This window comes from Peromyscus eremicus, chromosome 15 (assembly GCF_949786415.1).
Source record: "Peromyscus eremicus chromosome 15, PerEre_H2_v1, whole genome shotgun sequence".
NCBI lineage: Eukaryota > Metazoa > Chordata > Mammalia > Rodentia > Cricetidae > Peromyscus > Peromyscus eremicus.
This window is the reverse complement of record NC_081431.1, coordinates 78106237-78117261: the sequence shown is the minus strand read 5'-3', so window position 1 is coordinate 78117261 and position 11025 is coordinate 78106237. Positions and strand designations below refer to the sequence as shown.

General features: G+C 41.7%; 1 long non-coding RNA gene across 2 annotated transcripts; it reads right to left on the bottom strand.

The window, feature by feature from the left end:
* Window positions 1-555: 555 nt before the first annotated feature.
* On the bottom strand, window positions 556-10606 carry LOC131925322 (uncharacterized). Of its 2 annotated transcripts, none has more exons than XR_009383216.1 (3): window positions 10236-10606; window positions 5384-5456; window positions 556-838 (listed from the first exon to the last, which is right to left on the bottom strand). It is a non-coding gene; the product is annotated as an uncharacterized LOC131925322 (long non-coding RNA). The 2 variants fall into 2 exon arrangements; XR_009383215.1 differs by having other exon boundaries at window positions 10418-10604.
* Between the last annotated feature and the right edge of the window lie 419 nt (window positions 10607-11025).

Genomic DNA, 11025 nt, shown 5'->3' with positions numbered 1-11025 from the left:
GACTTTACATCTCTTTGTTTGTGTGTTTGTTTATGGGGAGAGTGCACTTGGTACAGTGGTATATGAACAGTAGAGGACAGTTGGCGGGAGTCAGCTCTCTCATTTCACCTTGTGGGTTTGGTGTTTGGACTCAGGTTGTCAGGCTTGGAAACAAGAGCCTTCATCCATTGGGAATCTCACTGGCCTCATCACACATTCCTTTTTAGCAAATAATTTCAATATTTTTAACATATTTTGTGATTTTTTTTTAAAAAAAGATTTATTTTACTTCATGGACATGAGTACTTTGCCTATGTGTATAGATGTGCACCACGTCTGGACCTTCAGAGGCCAGAAGAGGGCATCAGATTCCATGGAACTGGAGTTACAGATGGTTTTAAGCCACTATAGGAGTGCTGGGAAGTGAGCCCAGTCCTCTGCAGGAGCATCAGGTGGTCTGAAGTGCTGGACCATCTCAAGTCCCGTTTTCGGTTTTCTTACCTAAGGATGCACTTACACCCAGCTTGAGAGCCTTGAAAGCTTATGCTCTGCTGTCAGGATTTCCCATTAACATGGTTTAGTTATTATTATTTTATTCATACTGTAGTAATGTATTTAACCACATATTCTTTGATTATGAACTTCTGGCGTACTAATTAATGTTCTCCTATGAAAGATGAATACATTAACGACCTGTGTTTCTTTTTTGCTGCTGTTTTCTTCTTTGACCCGACTCTTGGCCTTTATCCTGTTTCTTAGCTCCTCACAGAGGAGCCCCACATGTGGTACCTGTGCACTTTTGGTAACACGGGTCTGAGCCTGTCCCCCAAGTTCTCTCCATTCACTGGGCAGGGATCTGCTGGAAAAAAAATATAAGGAGAATGCTAATTTATTTTTAACAGCAGGGTTTCTATACTTAGAATTAAACTCTTTAGACATGTGTCAGCAGGGATAAAGTCCTTTAATTTTCACTTTTGTTCTTTTATTGTTTTCAATTGTGTCCAGAGGAGAGGTTGAAATAGAAATGATGTTGTCTTTCATCTTTAATTAGTGGCTTCATACTGTTAGATCACAGGCCCTCTAGCTGCCTCTCATCTCTCCCTCATAAATCAGACTACACCTTCTGCAAGTCTCTGTGGGACAGAGTTGAAAAGAAGCTGTGGTGTAAACTTTAACCATTCCTTCCCACTGGTGGCAGCTGCAGAATTAGTTTATGTTACCACATAGTGCCTATCACTGTGCACATGGACCAACCCAGGCTAGGCTAGGTGGTCTGAAGTTTGCCTACCCACTTTTGAAAAATCTGTGGGAGCCAGAAACTCCCCTTGCTCTCTGAAATTGAAGGACATCTAAAATCTCCCTCCCCTGTCAAAATTCCATTCTAACTGCTTATGGCCTTGATGTTCTCTCCCATATTGCTCTCCCATTTTAAGGACTAATCATGGTTGCCTATGAATGCAGGGCTCCCCATCAAAAAAGCTCATATGGAGAGTAAATTCATATCAGTTCCTTTCAATGCCCCTGCATTTCATTTATTTATTTATTTATTTATTTTTTTGGTTTTTCGAGACAGGGTTTCTCTGTGTAGCTTTGCGCCTTTTCCTGGAACTCACTTGGTAGCCCAGGCTGGCCTCGAACTCACAGAGATCAGCCTGGCTCTGCCTCCCGAGTGCTGGGATTAAAGGCGTGCACCACCACCGCCCGGCCCTTCATTTAGTTTTTAATGTGTGCTAATCTTTGAAAATAAAAGGTGAGAAATAAAACTAAGATATAAAACTAAATTTTGAATTTGATATTGACTTTTTGAAAAACATAAAGAAAAAGTATTGCTAAGTCCACATTCTTGAGTTATCTAAAGTGTATTATCTGACTTTTCTCAACTTTCCAACAGACAATTTTTTGGGGGGGAAATTTTCAACTAACTCTGCAAACAGAGTCATCACTGTTAGGGTCCTGGAGAAGTCCCACAAAAGATCACCATCCACATCAGCAAGAGTGTTTACTATCTCTAGAAAGATTCCAGCATGCTGGGGCAGACCATTCTACACAAAAGCAAAATGGTGACAGCCCTGAGAGGAGCTCCTTTTAAATAGAGCCAAGGAAAGGTCCTAGAGCAGTTAGGTCACTTTTGATATGATTGGCTTAAAAAAGTGGCAATCATATTAGTATGTTATATTTGGCCAGGGCTAGTAGGGGTTGGCTAAGGCTACAGTTTTTCCATTTTTTGGCAGGCCTGAAGAAGTACCAGGCTTTGTCCTTATTTGGTTATTACCTTGAGCTTGCTGATTGTGGCTCAGGCTTGGCCTGACCTGACTGATAATGCATGTTCCAGGCCTCCTTGTTCTTGCTGTTGGGGGTGTTGGAGAATGATTGTCCTTTGTTTATGGCTCTTTTAGAAACTGCTTGTTCAGTCTCAGGAAACTGAACTTGAGGCATGATCTCTGAGAGAAGACTGAGCAGCCTGCTATGGCGTCTGCTTGGTCCTCTCAATCATGTGTCATTTATAGATGAAAAATAACAAGATTAAAACTCAGAAAGATATCTTGTCCCATTACCTTGTGTTTGCTTGGTTAAAAGTTGTCTAGAAGCTATTCTTGGAGGATTCTGTCAGACTAGGTTGGTCTTTGTAGAACTAATAAAACTCTCTAAAAGGCTTACTTAAATTTCAAGAGATTGGTCCTACTAAGATAGCTCAGAGGGTAAAAGCACTTATCATGCAACTCTGGTGATCTGAGTGTGATACCAAGATACCCATAAAAAAATACACAGATGTGATGATATGCATCTATAATTCTAGCACTCCCACAGCAAAATGGGAGGTGAGACAGGAGAATCATGGGGAAGCTTATGGGCTAGTTGGTCTGGAGTACACAAAGTATCAGAAATCACACAATAGTAGGTGGAAAGAGACCCAGGATATGCACACACCTGTATACACACACACACACACACACACACACACACACACACACATACACAAATTTTTTCAGCATAAAACCTTAAGACACACAGAAGTGTGAAACTAGACAACTGAAGATGAACAAACACTGACTTCAAAGAAGCCAGCCTAGAAGTTACATTTTTTTTTGTATGAAGACAAGGGCTAGGCAATTATGAACAGCTCCCACACATGGAGTTTGTGTCTAGCTGAATGAAGGAGGCCTTCATCGTTAAGCTGAACAAACTAAAAGCCAGATTACCACTCCACTTGGCAAAGCAACAAGTTTTCAAGCCAAATTTCCCATCTGTTTTGGAGATCGCCTTTGTCACTAGGGTGTTACACAGTGTAGTGACACAACTTTTTCTTCCTCTTTAGCTGTTTTTTTTGTTCTTGTGTAGATAACAACTTTTATTTTGATATAAAATTACTTGGTAAGATAAAAATGAAATGATGCTATCTTTTAAATAAACCTGTGATGGCCACGATGGTTTCAGCAACATTAATTGACTAGCCCATCTCTTGAATCCAGAGAAATCTCTAGAAATGCCTTCAGCACTTCTCTTCACAGTGCCTGTGGTGACGATCACTGTGTCTCAGAGATCATGTCTTTCTTCTCCCCTCTACTGGCTTGTTATCTAAATTGTGACCATTTTATATGTGAGTTGTCCTTTGACCGTGTGTAGGACATTTTGAGATGCCTACAGGAAGGATTGACACTTGGTAGTCAGCTCACCTGTCCTCAGAAATGCAGAAGCTAGTTCAACAGCTGTGTGTGTGTGTGTGTGTGTGTGTGTGTAAGCATGCATGTTTGTGTGCCACAGCACACATGTGGAGGCCAGAGGACAACTTCTGGGAGTCAGTTGTTTCTTTCTTCCACAGAGTCTGGGAACAAACTCAAGTCATAGAGAACATTCAAAACTTTGAAGCCATCTCTCCAGGCCTAATTCACTTTTTAAAGATCCTAGCATTTGGGAGACTGAGACAACCAACTACCATTTGAGGTCAGTCTGGGGTGTAGGTAGCAAGAAACCTCATTTCAAAAAATGGTAAAGGTTTAGGAAAAGAGTCTGCTGTGTGGAAGGACTGAGGGAGGCTCGTGCAGTGAAGCTGTTGACACTCAGTTCTGAATGAGACAAGGGTCATTGGAAACTAGGAACTGAGGGGCTTTGTAAGAAATCAGTGTAACCAGCCTGCAGCCAGTGGACTCCCTGTCTGGTACTGCTTTTCACAGCCACATTGTGTATCTGGACTGAGCCTTAGATGATTGTCAAGAGTGAAAGCAAAGTGTCTGGAGAAAAGAAGGTCGAAAGTCACCAGTGGATCAAACATGAAGACTACTTAAAGTGAATCCCTCCATCACTCTCTCAGGGCCAGAACAGACATTTTGATGCCCTCCTTAAATGATAACGATCAACTTAGAAAACTATATATCAATGCCCAAACTGTAGGGGTTGGGAGTGGGGGGATTTGTATCCCATGGTGAGAGTTATTTAAAGTCGTTGAGATAATAAACCCTTCATTCTCATAACAAGAATGAGATAATGAGATGTTAATCCTTCCAAGATTTAATAGATTTATTATTGTAATGAGCTACACCCGGCAGCTTTGAACTGTACGTAAAAGCATATTAATCTTTTGACAGATGTTGAGGGTTTTTGTCACTCGGTCTGGGTGTGTGATTAGAGAGTTATAGCTGAAGTTTCTCATTAGAGTTTTCCTTATGGCATAGCAGAATACTGAGGATAGCTCTCTCTGTCATCCTGAATTTATTGAATTCAACTATGGGAATAAGACTGCACAGCAGAAATATGAGGAGCAATGATGAAGGAGATTAAGTGCTATGTCGGTTCGGTGATGAGCAGAATTCAACGGAAACAGAAGAAGTTCTTATCTGCTGCTCATTGTTTGCAGTCTTACTAATTCAACAGCCTTGATAATTTGAAAAATATATTATGAACGTCAGCTTCGTGCCAGGCATGGTGTTGATGCCAGGAATGAAGGGCATTTGGGATATGCTTCTGCCTTGGAAGATCTCAGCATGAAGGGCATATCTGGTAAAACTGGCCACAGATTTCCGGCTTCACAAGGGGAAAAGTGATCACCAGGCCTGCTGGACCAGGAGGCTCGGCGTAGTGGAGAACTGTTGTGATTGAGATATAAAAATGAGTAAGAAAATCAGTAAATGGTGGCTGCTAGGAGAGTCAGTTTAGGAATGCACCCCATGAGAGGCTACCCATGCTTTGGCAGGTGGTCCTACACCTATGCACACACTAGCATCACTGAGTGAACTCAGTGAGATTTTTTAAAAGTGCACATGAAGTTGGGAGGGGAAGGTGGACATCAGGGGGTAGGGGGAGAACCATCAAGGGGAGAACGGAGGTGGAATTTTTCAAAAACATTATGTGTGTGTGTGTGAAATTCACAATAAAAAAATCTGTAATAGGCTGGGCATGTGGTACATACCTAAAATCTTAGCACTCCAAAGGTAGAGGTGTGAGGATGGGGAATTCAAAGCCAACTTGGGATAAATGAGATCCTGTATCAAAACAGTAACAACAATTACAAATTGTAATAATTTTGAAGTTGGATGTGGTAGTTCACACCTGTAATGTCATCACTCAGACAACTGTGGCAGGAGGATCACAGATTTGAGGGCAATTTGGGTTACAAAGGGAGCTAGATAGCTTACCCAACCTTATCTCAACATATGTAACCCAAACCCTATACCTAAATGGTCATCATCAAAATAGTACAGATTTATAGAGGAACCACTACACACTTGTTTTCTCTACCATATCATGTAAGCTGATAACAATAAAAAATGCTGTGCTCCACTCTCCTTTGTATATTGTCACCTAGTGCTGTCCCTATCACTTATTTTGTGCTAAAAAACATTTATATAATAAATACAGAGATACGAGAGAGAGAGAGAGAGAGAGAGAGAGAGAGAGAGAGAGAGAGAGAGACAAGGAGGCAGAAATAGAGACTGAGGAGTCTTCAACAGAAAGTTGATGGTAGATGGTCATGGGCGATGTACCCTCCTGGTGGTTATGGGTGATACACCCTTCAGGTGATCATGGGTGATGAACCCTGCAGGTGGTCATGGGTGATGTTCCCTGCAGGTGGTCGTGGGTGATGTACCCTGCATGTGGTCATAGGTGATGTACTCTGCAGGTGGACATGGGTGATGTACCCTCCAGGTGGTCATGGTGATACACCCTTCAGGTGGTCAATGGGTGATATACCCTGCAAATAGTCATGGGTGATGTGCCCTGAAGGTGGACATGGGTGATGTACCCTGTAGGTGGTCGTGGGTGATGTTCCCAGCAGGTGGTCATGGGTGATGTACCCTGCAGGTGGACATGGGTGATGTACCCTGCAGGTGGTCATGGGTGAGGTACCATGCAGGTGGTTATGGGTGATACACACCTCTGCAGTACATGTTTGCAGTCATGTTTGGCCATGGTACAATGCAAGTGAGATCTTTTTCACATCTGACTCAGTACACATGCAGATAACCTAAGCAATTCATCGTGAAACAAGTCTTAGGCTTCCATACTTCAGCATCAGACCTTGCAATGTCCTTTTTTACTTTATTCTATCTTACATAATTTAAAATCTGATTCACCAACACTTTGACACTATAGAAAAATACAACATAACAAAAGAGTGAGGATAAGTGGCTGACAACTTGACAAGAGAGAAAAAGTAAACTCATGGGCAATGAGATGGTAAAGGAACTGAGGAGTATTAGGAACATTGACTGAGGGTTTTAAAATCACCAAAAATTTGTGATAGAGGCAATGAAGAAGAGAAAAACAGTGATCTGGAGTCAGAATCTTGAGGATAAGAGGGAAAATGACCAGGAAGAGAGCAGGAAACAGTGCTAGGAGAGAGGGTGAGTTCTACAGCTGATAGGCTGTGTTTCAGAGGAGTTAGAAGTCAGCATTAGCTGCCTTTCTTGTTGCTATGACAAAAGCACTTTGGGGATGGAGGGTTTACTTTGGTTCCCAGTCTGAGGGTGCTGTCCAATATGTCAGGGAGTCATTGTAACAATATCTGGAGGCAGATAGTCACATTGCATTCTCCGTCAGGAGTCAGAAAGAGGTGAATGCTAATGCTCAGCTCTTTTTCCCCTTTTTCTTCACTCTGAGATCCCAGACATGGAATGACACTGTGTTTAGGGTCAGATTTCCCATCTCAGTTAACCCAATCTAGAAAATTCTTACATATGTCTTAGGTGATTCTAGATCTATGTCAAGTTGACAATTGATATTAAGCATCATGGGGTCTTTAGTGAGCCAGAAGATTGTCGATGAGAAACTCTGAAGAGCAAGAGGGAAACTGTCCTATGTTGTGGGAGAAACAGTTCACACTTGAGATGGTTTCAGGGGATACAGGAGCCAGGGAATGAAAAGTTCCATAAGGATGAAGGATGAAGTGCATCATATGTGGAGGGTAAAGGGAGAGGACTGGGAACATGTTACACTGTTGTCAAGATTTTAGGATCAAGAAAGGTAGGAGTTTGGGTCAGTCAGGAGATATGCCAGACCTTGGGGGCATCAGTCAGTCTTAGAGATTTGTCTTAGGTTTCTCAACAAGACAATGATACAGGTACAGTGTGCCACATAGAGCTCTTCTGGAGATGGCTAAGCATACTATGTAAGTCTTTTGAACAATAGGAATAACTGAGTCAGGGAGCATTCAGGGGTGTACGTGACTGATGTTTTTAGCAAGAGTAGGTGAGGGAGCATAATGGAAGATCAGGTGGAAATAATTTAAGAGCCAGATAATAGAGAAGAGTGTTGTGAAGTACTGTCTTTTGGAAGTGGCATGGCTGTTGTAGTCATGGACTCAGCATCTGTGGTTACCTACACAGGATCTGCACAAGATCAAACCAGCCAAAATTTCAGCATAGATGGGAAGGAGCTTACCCACTCCTAACAGAGAAGCTGTAGACAGTTGATTGCTTCTTGAAGAGGGAGAGTCATTCTTCTGTGGTACAGCCACTGGTAAGTTGCCCATGCTCCAGTGAATTATCCCATGCCCATGCACATGTTGGTAGCATTAATTGGACTTTGTGGGTTATTTTAAAAAAAGAAGACATGAAATTGGGAACATCCAGAGGAAGTTGAAGTGGGAAATGAGAAGTGAGTAAGAACATTTTTATGTATACATGTATCAATTTCTCAAAGAATACTTTTTTAGCAGACAGGTGAGGAAAATAGGCAAGGTAATATCTCTATCCTTTCTATAAACAATGGCATTTCAATGACAACCATGACAAAATCAATCTCCATGGGAGTAAAGAGATGCTTTCTATTTCTAAGTTTTTGGGAGAAAGTAAGGTATCACCACAGAGAGGGTAAAATCTCACTTGGATTTTGAAGAATGACGTCTACGCCCTGTTATCAAAGCAGAGTGAAGTTGTCCAGGAAGTGAAGGAGCTCTTCAGAAAAGACAGAGCTAAGAACCAGATTAGCAAGTAGAGAGAGTGAAGGGCCTCCTGCGCTGGGATGAAGGCATGCTAGACTAGCATGTATCTGAATCTCTTTTCTGTGGTAAAGCTCTCAGAGAAAAATTAACAAGGGGGAGTGAATTTATTCTGGCCTACAGTGCAGGGAAGTCAAGGTGGCAGGAATCGAAGCCATTGGGCCACATCAGTTTATGATCTGGAGGCAGAGAGCAGTGAATAGATGTATTACATAGCTCCCTTTCTCTGCTTAGACAGTCTAGTACCCCATCGGGGGGAATGTTGCCAATCACAGTGGGTGGGTCTTCCCACTTCAACTAATGTAATCAAGATAATCCTCCACCAGCATGATCAGAGAGGGTGATCTTCCAGGTGATTCTAGATTCTGTCAAGTAGAGAATTATCACCAACACCAGCTCTTCAAAGGTCTTTGTTTCCTTTCTTCTTGTTGGTATTTTAGGAACCTGTGAATCTGAAGGTAGATTCCTTCTCAAGGGACATGGCTTATACACAAGGCTTTCGCCTGAATAGGTCCACCTCCTTCTGTGAGAGAGGACCAGAGCCACTTGTTCACAGCTTTGTCTCAGCAAGTGTCCCAGCAGGGTGACAGATTCAGAGGAGTTCCTACATTATGAAGACAATGACTGGACTGCCTTTGGTAGTTTTCCCTAGGCTACTCAATCATCTGTCATTCATTATTCTACTGTAGACTCACTGTACAGCATTCAACAAGGAAGAAAATTGTGCCACTGAGAAATCTTCCTAGAGGAAGTGAGACCCAAGCTGGGTCTTGTCAGTGGCTTAGAACTGAGAGCTTTAATACATTAGTGTGCCTGCATTAAGATTAAAGTAGTAGGCCAACTTTAGCATGATTTTTAAAGTATAGAATAATCTAGAATATAAAATATAAGGTAGAGAAATGGCTTGGTGGGTAAAGCCTTGCCACACAAGCATGAAAACTTGAGCTTGGATTTCCAGAACCCATGAAAATTCCGAGGTGTAGCACCAATATGCAATTACAATGCTCTTAATGCAAGATGAATGGGGTGTATGAAGGAAGAGAATCCCCAGAAACTCACGGGGCAGCTAGACTGGTACACACAGTGGCAAAACAATTAAGAATGTTGACTCAAGCTATGTGTAAGGCAAAGACTGACACCCAAGATTGTCCTTCACACATACACCATGTGTGGACATATGCATATCTACCTTATACACACAAATAGTGTACACACATATCACACACACAGACAGTATATACATATACCATACACACAAACAGTATACATATATATCATACACACAAATAGTATACACACATATCATACACACAAACAGTATACATATATATCATACATACAAACAGTATACACACATATCATACACATAGACAGTATATACACATATCATACACACAAACAGTATACACGCATATCATACACATAGACAGTATACACACATATCATACACACAGACAGTATATACACATATCATACACACAAACAGTATACACACACATCATACACTCAAACAGTATACAAACATATCATACACACAGACAGTATATACACATATCATAATATACATATACATAAAGAAAATATAATCCAGTTAGGAAAAGTACCATTTTCTGAAGAATTTGCATGATGGATGGTTAATGAAAGAGTTCTCCAGGGAGCACTATCACTATGTAGAGGAACGGGTGGCTTATGACAGTCTCCATCAAGAGGTTCTGTTAAATTTTTCCTGGGGGTGGTACTGGTGGAGAACTGAAGTCTGTTCACCCTAGATAAGGAACTCATAATTGACCAAAGGAATGATCCATTGATTGAGGTTACTTACAGAAGTGTGGAGGATCTTAAACAGTGGCCTCACCACAAAGTCCCACACCATCATGGGTGATGGCCTCATGGAAGCTGCACCACAGAGCACCCTTTTCATTAATCTCCCACTTTCTATAAACTTTAACATTTCCCAAGACTGCTGAGGAAGGGCTAGAGGGAGAGTAACAGCTGACTCCTCACCTAGCTCCTTGTAGCAAGTATTTTCAGCTCCATTAACATTACCCTGGATCTAGCTATCTGGTTTTGTTCAGTCATAGCTACCGTCTATTGTTCAGTTAGTTGCTATGTTTACCAAAGAGAGGCAATCTCTTCTCAAAAACAGCAATGAGTTATCATGCCATGCCCAAAGGGGGCAAAAAAACCCATAGTAAAATCATAGGTAACTCTGATGTCGCTTCCTTGAGGGACTTAGATTGTCATAGTTTCCCTCTGTGACAGCACCCTGACCTATACAGCAGAGGGCCCCTAGTCTAACATCATGGCACATCTCACAACAGAAGTCTAATTTTTATTTTACAAAATGTTTTATCTGTGGCCAGTGAGATGGCTCAGAGGACAAATGTGCTTGCTGCTGTAAAAAATAAATTGTTTTGGTCCATTTTTATAGAAAACATGCTTCGAGCTCATCTCATCAAAGTCGCCACAGATAAGAAGGAGGTTCTTGGCTGCTCTCCCCTAGCCTAAGACTGGCCGGAGCCTGCTTGTCTTAGAACTCTTCCGAGAGCTGGAAACTTGTAGGCAGGTTGTTCTGCGGCTGAATCCACAATCAGAAAAGGAAGCAGTCTCAA